We start from the raw sequence: 12,595 nt of genomic DNA on the forward strand, positions 1-12,595 counted from the left end.
GGGGGTCGTTAGGGCCGTCTGCCTGCCCCTCTTCCGCGGTTACGTTTGGGCCCGGGTGTCCTTGGAGAAGGAGCACGCGGTGTCGACCAACGCCCTGGAGTTGTTCAGGGAGAGGTGGGCGCCGCAGGGAGTGGAGTGCATTATTTCTCCCTCCAACTCTATTTTGATTTAGTCCCTACCCTCCCCTTCACTGTTTTGATCACACAGCACTGTCCCTTGATGTGAAGGGCAGTGTTTGTCACTGGCCACCCGGGTGTTTTCCTGTCTTCCTGGTGGTGGAAATCGAATAAAGATTCGTGCACTTTGTGTCTTTCACTGTGTCTCCCACCTGCACACACACACACCATGGAAAAAAAAAAGAAAAAAGAAAAATAAACTGGAGTGTTGGAGGGCTCTCTTTGCGGGAGTCCTCCCCCTTTCTCTCGGGGATCTGGGGTGGAGGGTGCTGGAAATTGAATAAAGATTCGTGCACTTTGTGTCTTTCACTGTGTCTAAAAAATAAAAAAAAATAAACAGGTGTGTCAGAGGTTCTGGTCATCTGAGAGCTGCCTCTGAGGGAACCAAACCAGCGTTGAGTAACACACACGTAATAAAGGGTGACTTGGTGATGGGATACCAGATTCATATGCCTATACTGATACTAACAGATTAATACCAAGAGGAAGAATTGGGGCCAGTAAACCTACCTGTAGCATCCTAGCTAGCTCTGCACACATGACCACAGCAGTTAGTATTCTGGCAATGCTGAAATTTGAAAATCCAGAATTTGAACCATAGAGTCATAGAGATGTACAGCATAGAAACAGACCCTTCAGTCCAACTCATCCATGCCAACCAGATATCCCAACTTAATCTAGTCCCACTTGCCAACACCCGGCCTATATCCCTCCAAACCCTTCCTATTCATATACCCATCCAGAGGCCTTTTAAATGTTGCAGCTGTATCAGACTCCACCACTTCCTCTGGCAGCTCATTCCATACACGCACGACTCCCTGAGTGAAAAAAGTTGCCCCTTAGGTCTCTTTTATATCTTTTCCCCTCTCACCCTATTTTAAATGTTGCAGCTGTATCAGACTCCACCACTTCCTCTGGCAGCTCATTCCATACACGCACGACTCCCTGAGTGAAAAAGTTGCCCCTTAGGTCTCTTTTATATCTTTTCCCCTCTCACCCTAAACCTATGCCTTCCAGTTTTGGACTCCCCCACCCCAGGGAAAAGACTTTGTCTATTTATCCTATCATGTCCCTCATGATTTTACAAACTTCTAAAAGGTCACCCCTCAGCCTTCGATGCTCCAGGGAAAACAGCCCCAGCCTTTTCAACTGCTCCCTATGTTTCTAATCCTCCAATCCTGGCAACATCCTTGTAAATCTTTTCTGAACCCTTTCAAGTTTCACAATATCCTTCTGATTGGAAGGAGACTGGAATTGCATGCAATATTCCAAAAGTGGCCTAACCAACATCCTGTGCAGCCGCAACATGACCTCCCAACTGCTATACTCAATGATCTGGCCAATAAAGGAAAGCATACCAAACGCCTTCTTCACTATCTTATCTATCTGCGACTCCACTTTCAAGAAGCTATAAACCTGCATTCCAAGATCTCTTTGTTCAACAACACTCCCTTGGACCTCACCATTAAGTGTATAAGTCCTGCTAAGATTTGCTTTCCCAAAATGCAACACCTCCCATTTATCTAAATTAAACTCCATCTGCCACTCCTCAGCCCATTGTCCCATCTGATCAAGATCCCATTGTAATCTGAGGTAACCTTCTTCACTGTCCACTACACCTCCAATTTTGGTGCCATCTGTAAACTTACTAACTGTACCTCTTATGTTCACATCCAAATCATTCATATAAATGATGAAAAGTAATGGACCCAGCACCGATCCTTGTGGCACTCCACTGGTCACAGGCCTCCAGTCTGAGAAATAACCCTCCACCACCACCCTCTGCCTTCTACCTTTGAGCCAGTTCTGATCCAAATGGCTAGTTCTCCCTGTATTCCATGAGATCTAACCTTGCTAACCAGTGTCCCATGGGGAACGTTGTCGAACGCCTTACTGAAATCCATATAGATCATGTCCACCGCTCTGCACTCATAAATCCTCTTTGTTACTGCAAAAAACTGAATCACGTTCATGAGACCAGAATCCCATTGCATGCAATATTTGTAATGGTAGAAATTAAGCCTCCACTCTTTGCACCTGAAAAAGGTATTCTGTTTGGAAAGAATGGGATAAAAAAATGAAATCACTACAGTCTCACCAGACCAAATGGCTGCTCTGTTATTTGAGAGAGACAACTGGTGATGGTTTAACCTGATTGTCACCAAGCTTCAGTTGAGGAGAGGGATTAAGAAGGAGAGTACATCATGGTGACTTCTGTGGGTGCAGGAATTGAACCCACTTTGTTGGTGTTACTCTACTTTGCAAACCAGCTGTCCATCCAACTGTATAAACATGCTTGAGGCTGTTCAGGTAAGGAAAACTAAGAGTTATGGATGCTGGAGATCTGAAACAGAAACAGAAATTGCTCATGAAACTCAGCAGGTCTGGTAGTAGCTTAGGAGAGAAAACAGAGTTAATGTTTCGAATCTGGTGACCCTTCGTCAGAACAGATGAGTTTTGATGAAGAGTCACCGGACTTGAAATTTTAACTCAGCTTTGGCCCCATAGATGCTGCCAGAACTGTTGAGTTCCACCAGCAATTCTATTTTATTCTCCTTATGTAGGATTGCATTCACTGGAATACAGCCAGTGCTAGTTTCTTAGTCACACAAACCACAAGCATTTTCATTTTGAGGGAAGCTTGGCTTTTTTATGGTAATCACCTTTATTACGTGTACCAGTTTACAAATACAGGGAAAAAATGGAACAGCACAAAACATTGTTATTAAAAACAAACTATTCATGTCTTTCCTATCAGACCTGGTTGGATCATGAAAGTTTCATGATAACATGGCCATGTATTGTATTGAGGCATATAATGGATGTTTGATTCCTTCCTGTTGTACGTTTGACAGACTGTTGACAGCAAGTAATAGGCTTTTGTTTAAGACTACACAGAAATTTTAAGATGTTTGGATAAAAAAAGGTGGCTTTTGTATTCTTCTCCAAATTTTATATCATTGTGGTGCCTGTTACCTCTATATCCTGGTGCTCCTGTGATGCAGGGTATGCAAAATGATTTAATTTAGGGTTTGGATATTGAAATGTTGGCATGTGGGTTTTGGTCAGTATATGAAAGGGTTTATTAATGAATTTATCAGTATTTCTGGAACTATGATTTTGTTAAAAGAGTATGAGAGGGCAAGTGTTCCTGGATTTATTGATGAAACTGATTCATATGAGAAAGGTTGAAGTGCAGACAAAATAAACATTGAAGATTTAGAAGAATCAGGAAGTAATTTTTGTTTTGCTTAGGGAAACCTTCATATCTTTTGTTCTCGGTTCTCATTGCATTAAGATGTGAAAACACAATTCCTCTGAAGAAAGGAGATAATTCTGAAAAATTGGGAAATAAGTTTACTTAAGGTGAAGTTTTTGGTTTCAAAGGTAAAGACCACCAATGTTTGATTAAATCTCTGAAAGGGTTGTGTAAAGCTGAAAAAGTTGAAGTTCAGTTGTCTGAATACATAAAGCAGAAGCTATCAAATTCTCAAGACTGGAGTTGAAAGACTGGAAATGAAACCTACAGAGATGGGAATTATTTCTGGTGTTTGAGTATAGTAAAGTGGTGGTGTCAGGATAGATGGAATCATATTTTTACTCAGTGTTGCAAAATCTTTCACATTCTGTTTTATGTCAGTAACTTGGTTTTTTCCTACTTTATCTTGTTTTTTGTGCAGTAAACTTCTGTTTGCTTAAAACCAGATCTGCAGCATTGCTTGTGTTTCAGTTAAAGAGCATCCTTGTTAACTTTTTAAAATATCCAACACGTGAAGTTTGGGTTTGGCATCTGACTGGTCCAGCAGTATCATCAACTGTGATCTTTATATTCCCAAGGTCCGATATGATGAAGTGGCTAAGTACTTGCCTTGATTTTTCTTGAGGTTCCCTGATTTATTCCTCTGATTGAATTAGAAGACTGGCAGAAAGTCTGGTGAAGCAGAGAGAGGCTGCTGATATCATGTCAGAGAGTCATAGAGATATACAGCACAGAAACACATCCTCCGGTCAAACTTGTCTGTGCCGACCAGATATCCCAACCCAATCTCGTCCCACCTGCCAGCACCTGGCCCATATCTCTCCAAACCCTTCCTATTCATATACCCATCCAGATGCCTTTTAAATGTTGCAATTGTGCTAGTCTCCATTACTTTATCTGGCAGCTCATTCCACACACACCACCCTCTACATGAAAAAGTTGCCCCTTAGGTCTCTTTTATATTTTTCCCCTCTCACCCTAAACCTATGCCCTCTCATTCTGGACTCCCCTCCCGAGGGAAAAAGACTTTTTCTATTTATCCTATCCATGCCCCTCATGATTTTGTAAACCTCTATAAGGTCAGCCTCTGACTCTTCAGGGGAAACAACCCAAGCCTATTCAGCCTCTCCTTATAGCTCAAATCCTCCAACCCTGGCAACATTCTTATAAATCTTTTCTCCGACGCTCCAGGGAAAACAGCCCCAGCCTATTCAACCTCTCCCTATCGCTCAAATCCTCCAACCCTGGCAACATTCTTATAAATCTTTTCTGAACCCTTTCAAATTTCACAACATCCTTCCGATAGGAAAACCAGAATTGCACGCAATATTCCAAAAGTGGCCTAACCAACGTCCTGTAGAGCCACAACATGATATCCCAACTCAATACTCTGACCAATAAAAGGTAGCATACCAAACACCTTCTTCACTATCCTATCTACTGTGACTCAACTTTCAAGGAACCATGAACCTGCATTCCAAGGTCTCTTTGTTCAGCAACACTCTCTAGGACCTTATCATTTAGTATATAAGTCCTGAGTGTGGTGCTGGAAAAGTACAGTAGGTAAGGCAGCATCCGAGGAGCAGGAGAATCAACATTTCTGATTGCCAGCATCTGCAGACCTCACTTTCTCCTCGTGGAAAAGTCCTGCTAAGATTTGCTTTCCTGAAATGCAACACCTCGCCTTTAACTAAATTAAACTCCATCTGCGACTCCTTAGCCCATTGGCCCATCTGATCAGGATCCCGCTGTAATCTGAGGTAACCTTCTTCGCTGTTCACTGCACCTCCAATTTTAGTGTCATCTGCAAACATACTCAATATACCTCTTATGTTCACATCCAAATCACTTATATAAATGATGAAAGGTAATTGTCCCAGCACCAATCCGTATGGCATTCCATTGGTCACAGGCCTCCAGTCTGAAAAACAACCCTCCACCACCACCCTGTCTTCCACCTTCAAGCCAGTTCTGTATCCAAATGGCTAGCTCTCCTGTATTCCATGAGATCTAACCTCGCTAACCAGTCTCCCGAGGGGAACGTTGTCGAATGCCTTAATGAAGTCCATATAGATCACGTCTACTGCTCTGCCCTCATCAATCCTCTTTGTTGCTTTTTCAAAAAATGCAACCAAGTTTGTGAGACATGATTTCCCATGCACACTGCCATGTTGACTATCCCTAATCAGTCCTCGCCTTTCCAAATACATGTACATCCTGTCCCTCAGGATTCCCTCCATCAACCTGCTCACCACTGACAACAGGCTCACTGATCTATCATTCCCTGGCTTGTCCTTACCACCTTGCTTAAATAGTGACACCACATTAGCCAACCTCCAGTCTTCCGGCACCCTACCTGTGACTATTGATGATAAAAGTATCTCAGTAAGGGACCTAGCAAACACTTCCCTAGCGTCCCATTGGGTTCAAGGGTACACCTGATCAGGTCCTGGGATTTATCCACTTTTTTGCATTTCAAGACATCCAGCACTTCCTCTTCTGTAATATGAACATTTTTCAAGACGTCACCATCTATTTCCCTACATTCTATATCTTCCGTGTCCTTTTCCGCAGTAAACACGAATGCAACGTACTCGTTCAGTTTCTCCTCATCTCTGCTGCTCCACACAAAGGCCACCTTGCTGAATTTTGAGAGGCCCTCTTCTCTCCCTAGTTAGCCTTTTGTCCTTAATGTATTTGTAAAAATCCTTTGGATTCTCCTGAACTCTATTTGACAAAGTTGTCTTATGTCCCCTTTTTGCTCTCCTGATTTCCCTCTTAAATATACTCCTACTGCCTTTATACTCTTCTAAGGATTCACTCGATCTATCCAGTCTGTACCTGACATATGCTTCCTTCTTTTTCTCAACCAAAACCTCAATTTCTTCAGTTATCCAGCATTCTCTTGACCTACCAGTCCTCTCTTTTTTTATCTAGATTTTCCTGCCATTTTAATGGGAGAATGCTTTTGAAAAATTCTATTCACTCTCATATCCTCACTTTGATGTGAGGTCAATGCCAAAGCATGATAGTACTGTCGTCCACCTATTTGAAACCATTCAGTGGTTTCAAACAACTCCAACTTTTGAGCATTGGCTCAAATGTTTTGAAGTTGCTGGGTTGATGTACAAGACATTGTGCAAATTGCACTGCCAACAGCAATGTTGCATTTTCTCTGTTCACAAACATTTGCAAGATGATAATGGTCCATTAAAACATTACATTTGTTCACAAAAGATCAAAGTGTGCAATTTTTTTTAGCAGTTGTAGATTATCCAAGTGTGGTCAATAGCAACAAAAAACACATAAGAGCACATCATTTTCATTAGTAAAGGTCAGAAAGAAAATGGGTTTCAAACTGTGGGGAAAGAAATAATTCAAGTTTAATGGTTATTTGATTAATGAGTGTGTTACTTAATGGAATCATGAAATAATTATATCCCTCATTCTGATCCAGCAAAAAGGATTTAACAGCAGTAAGTTCATTGTATGGACTTGCATGCTGCCATAGAACCAGTCGAGGATTCTAATATTCAAATGTCATCCAGTTGGAACTTGAGATAAACAAAACAAATGACAGTATAATTTAGAAGAGTTCTGACTATTATTAACTGCCATCTGGGAGGCATCATGAATCAGTGGCATCAATTCCACTCTACTGAGCCAGGCTGTCATTTTTTAGTCTCTGTTAGCAACCAAAATTACTTTAAAGCACATTTCATGTGCCAGTAATCACTTGCATAGCAACCCAGCTCTTCACTCATTCAACTCCATTTTTAGCTCAGTAGAAATGTTTTAGTCAAGGAACTTTTAACAAATGTCTGCAATCGTTTTGTGAGTAACTTTGATTGGCTGATATTGTCATGCTTACCTACTTACACATCTCTCCTTATTTTCATTTCCTTTACAGTCAAAGAACATAGAACATGGAACAGTAACCTTGAGGTTGCGCTAAATGTTTATCCCACTCTAAGGTCAAACTAACCCAATAACCTATATTTTATAATCATCCATATGCCTATCCAAGAGCCGCTTACACGTCCCTAATGTATCTGACTCTACTACCACTGCTGGCAGTGCATTCCACACACCCACCACTCTCAATGTAAAGAACCTACCTCTGACATCTCCCCTAAATGTTCCTCTAATCACCTTAAAATGATATTGTGATAGCTATTTCAACCATGGGAAAAATTATCTGGCTATCCACTTCATTTATGCCTCTCATCATCTTGTACACCTCTATCAAGTCACTTCTCATCCTTCTTCACTCCAATGAGAAAAGCCCTAGCTCCCACAACCTTACTTTGACATCCCCTCCAGTCTAGGCAGCAATCTGGTAAATCTCCTCTGCACCCTCTCTAAATTTCCACATCCTTCCTATAATGAGGCGACCAAAACTAGACACAATATTCCAAGTGTTGTGTAGCCAGGGGTCTCTAAAGCTGCAGCATAACCTTGTGGCTCTTGAACTCGGTCCCCCTGCTAATGAAAGCCAATGCACCATATACCTTCTTAACAACTCTATCAAACCCCTGGGTGGCAACTTTGAGGGATCTTTGGATGTGATCCCCAAGATCCCTCTGTTCCTCCACACTGCCAAGAATCCTGCCTTCAACCCTGTAATCTGCATTCAAATTTGACCTTCCAAAATGAATCAATTCTTACGTTTACAGGTTGACCTTCATTTGCCACTTCTCAGCCCAGCACTACATCCTGTATATATCATGCTACAATTTACAACAGCCCTCCAAACTAAGCACAACTCCACCAACCTTCATGTCATTGGCAAACTTACTGACCCACCCTTCCACTTCCTCATCCAAGTCATTTATAAAAATCACAAAGAGCAGAGGTCCCAGAACAGATCCCTGCTGAACACCACTGGCCACCAAGCTACAGGCTGAATATTTTCCATCTACTACCACCCACTGTCTTCTCTGGGCCAGCCAATTCTGTGTCCAGATAGCCAACTTTCCCTGTATCCCACGCCTCCTTACCTTCTGAATGAGCCTTGCTAAAATCCAAAAACACCTCATCCACTGCTCTACCTTCATCAATTGTTTTGTAATATCCTCAAAGTATTCAAGAAGGCTTGTGAGGCATGACCTGCCCCTGACAAAACCATGCTGATTATCTCTAATCAAGCTATGTTTTTCCAAATAATCATAAATCCTGACACTCAAAATCCTTTCCAATAATTTGCCCACCACCAATGTAAGACTGACTGGTCTGTAATTCCCACAGTTATCCCTATTCCCTTTCTTGAACAAGGGAATAACATTTCTCACCCTCCAATCATCTGGTACTACTCCAATAGACAGTTTGGATGCAAAGATCATCACCAAAGGCTCAGCAATCTATTACCTCGCTTCCTATAGTAACCTTGAGTATATCACATCTTGGCTGAGAGTGTGGTGCAGGAAAAGCACGGCAGGTCATGCAGCATCCGAGGAGCAGGAGAATCGATGTTTTGAGCATAAGGCCTTCATCAGGAATGAGGCTTGTGGACTGAGGGGTTGACAGATAAATGGGAGTGGATGGGACTTGGGGGAAGGCCTTTACCTGCCCTTGACCTCTTCATTTCTAACTGCCCCAGTGACATCAACTGCCTCAACCCATCCAACCCTCACCCACTCCAACCTCCCACCCTTGCAACATGCAGCCCTCCATTCCAATCCCAACTTCACCATCAAATCAGCAGACAAGGGGAGGCGGAGGGGAGCTGTGGTAGTGTGGCGCACCAACCTCTACACCGCTGAAGCCAGGCGCCAACTCGCAGGCACCTCTTCCTACTGTCCCCTTCACCACAACCTCACCTCCCATCACCAAACCATAATCTCTCAGACCATCCAAAACCTCATTACCTCTGGGGATCTCCCATTCACAACTTCCAACCTCATTGTCCAAGAAACCTGCGCTGCCCAGTTGTACCTCCTACCCAAGATTTACAAACCTGACCTACCCAGTCGACCCATTGTCTTAGCCTGGTTCTGTCCCACTGAACTCATCTGTGCATATCTTGTCCTGTCTCCCTTGGTCTAAGAACACCCCACCTACATTCGGAACACTACCCACACCCTCCACCTTCTATAAGTGGCTCAATGGTTAGCACTGTTGCCTCACAGCGCCAGGGTCCCAGGTTCAATTCCAGCCTTGAGTGACTCTGTGTGGAGTTTGCACATTCTCCCCGTGTCTGCGTGAGTTTCCTCCGGGTGCTCGGGTTCCCTCCCACAGTCCAAAGATGTGCAGATTAGGTGAATTGGCCATCCTTAAATTGTCCATAGTGTTAGGTGCATTTGTTAGAAGGTTACTCTTCGGAGGGTTGGTGTGGACTTGTTGAGCCAAAGGGCCTGTTTCCACACTGTAGGGAATCTAATCAAGACATTTGTTACCCCAGCCCCCTATGCCTTATCTTCATCATGTACATCCAGGCCCTGTACACCTCCATCCCCCATCACGAAGGACTCAAAGCCCTCCACTTCTTCCTTTCCCGCCGTACCGACCAGTACCCTTCCACTGACACCCTCCTTCGACTGACTGAACTGGTCCTCACCCTGAACAACTTCTCTTTCCAATCCTCCCACTTCCACCAATCTTAATGAATGTCAGAGCAGGCTCAATGGGCCGAAAGGCCTACTCCTGCTTCTATTATTATGATGAGTCCAAGCGTATGTTCTTTGTTGGACTGGACGTGTATTGGTGTAGGAAATTCTTCTGCATGAAATTAAGGAATGCTTGCCCCCCTCTGCCCTTTACAATTCAAGTATCCTGGTTTATATTTCGGTAATTAAAGTTCCCCATTGTTATTTCTCTATATTACGGACATTCTTCTAATTTCCCTGCAGATTTGTTCTTCTGCATTCTTCCCACTTGCTGGGAGCCTATAGACTATACTGAGTGATGTAATTGCTCCTTACCTCGAGCCACATTGATTTAGTTCTTGAATTGAGTCATACAGCATAGAAACAGACCCAATGGTCCAACCAGTCCATGTTGACCATAATCGCAAACTAAACCTGCGCTTGACTCATATCCCTCCAAACATTTCTTATTCATGTACTTATCTAATTGTCTTTTAAACTTTGTAACAATACCCATATCCACCACTTTCTCTGGAAATTCATTCCACACACAAACCTCTTTCTTTGTTTCTAAAAAATAATCCTCATGTCTTTTTTTAAAATTCTTCCTCCTCTCACCTTTAAAAATATCCCCTGTAGTCTTGAAAACTCACCCTATATAAAAGAGAACTGCTATTCATCTTATCTGTACCACTCCTGTACCAACCCAACCACCCTGTGGCTCAACATTTCAATTCCCCCTCCCACTCCACCAAAGATATGCAGGTCTTTGGACTCTTCCATCGTCAGACCACAGCGAAACGATGGTTGGAGGAAGAACGCCTCATCTTCCGGCTAGGAATCCTCCAACCACAAGGGATGAACTCGGGTTTCACCAGTTTCCTCATTTCCCCTCTCCCCAGCCTGTCTCAGTCAAATCCATCAAATTCAGCACCGCCTTCCTAACCTGCAATCTTCTTCCCGACCTCTCCGCCCCCACCCCAGTCTGACCTATCACCCTCACCTTGACCTCTTTCCACCTATCACATTTCCGACGCCCCTCCCCCAAGTCCCTCCTCCCTATCTTTTATCTTAGCCTGCTGGACAACCTTTCCTCATTCCTGAAGAAGGGCTTATGCCCGAAACGTCGATTCTCCTGTTCCCTGGATGCTGCCTGACCTGCTGCGCTTTTCCAGCAACACATTTTCAGCTCACCCTTAACAACTTATCCTTCCAATCCTCCCAATTCTTCCAAACCAAAGGGATAGCCATGGTCACTCACATGGGCCCCAGCTATGCCTGTCACTTTGGCAGATATGTGGAACAGTCCATCTTCCACAGCTACACTGGCACCATTCCTCATCTTTTCCTCAGCTACAATGATGACTGTATCAGCGCTATCTTGTGCTCCCATGAGGAGGTTGAACAGTTCATCAATTTTCATCCCAACCTCAAATTCACCTGGACCATCTTGGACACCTCCCTCCCCTTCCTGGACCACTCCACCTCCAACTCTGGTGACAGACTAAGCATGGAGGTCTACTACAAACCCATCGACTCCCACGCTGCCTCCAGTAAAAACTCCATTGCTTATTCCCAATTCCTCCGCCTCCACTGGATCTGACCTCAGGATGGCCAATTCCACCATAGAAAATTCCAGATGGCCTTCTTCTTCAAAGACCACTATTTCCCCTCCCTCATAGATGCCAGCGCATCTCCTCCACTTCCCACATGTCAGCTCTTGAACCCCGCCTCTCCAAGTGCAACAAGGACAGAATCCCCCGATCCTCAACTTCCACCCCACCAACCGCTGTATATATCGCATCATCCTTTGCCACTTCTGTCACCTACAAATATACCCCAGCACTAGGCGTATATTTCCCTCCCCATCCCTTCAGTGTTTCAGAGAGACCACTCCCTCTGCAACTCCCTTGTCAAATCCATTCCCCACCAGCCCACATGTCACTCCCGGCACCTTCCCCTGCCACCAGAGGAAGTACAAACCCTGCGCCCACACCACCCCCCTCACACCCTTCCTAGGCCCCAAAAAGGATCCTTCCACATCTGACAGAAGTTTACCTGTACCTCCACCAATATAATCTACTGTATCCGCTGCACCCAATGTGGCATCCTTTACATTGGGGACACAGGACGCCAACTTGCAGATCATTTCAGAGAACATCTCTGGGACACCTGCACCAACCAATCCCACCGGCCTGTGGCTGAACACTTCAACCCTCACTCCCACTCCTCCAAGGACATGCAGGTCCTGGGCCTCCTCTATCACCAAACCCTAATCACCCAACACCTGGAGGAAAAACACCTCATCTTCTGCCTTGGGACCCTGCAACCACATGGGATTAATGTAGATTTTCACCAGTTTCCTCAGTTCCCCTCTTCCCACCTTATCCCAGTCCCATGCCTCCAACTTGACACCATACTCTTGACCTGTCCATCACCATTCTCACTTGTCCACTGCACCCTCCTCTCAGACCTATCACCTTCTCCCCCACCTTCATCTACCTATTACACTCCTAGCTACCTTCCCCCAGCCCTATCTGCCTCCCACTTATCTCTCAGCCCCCTGGCCCACAAGC

At 44.2% G+C, this 12,595-nt stretch overlaps 1 protein-coding gene across 1 annotated transcript in view; it reads left to right on the forward strand.

The window, feature by feature from the left end:
* The window catches only part of LOC122548600 (CUB and sushi domain-containing protein 1-like), a 2,366,391-nt gene that overhangs the window by 1,468,896 nt on the left and 884,900 nt on the right, over positions 1-12,595 (forward strand). The window lies entirely within an intron of this gene.

This window comes from Chiloscyllium plagiosum, chromosome 3 (genome assembly GCF_004010195.1).
Source record: "Chiloscyllium plagiosum isolate BGI_BamShark_2017 chromosome 3, ASM401019v2, whole genome shotgun sequence".
Lineage (NCBI taxonomy): Eukaryota > Metazoa > Chordata > Chondrichthyes > Orectolobiformes > Hemiscylliidae > Chiloscyllium > Chiloscyllium plagiosum.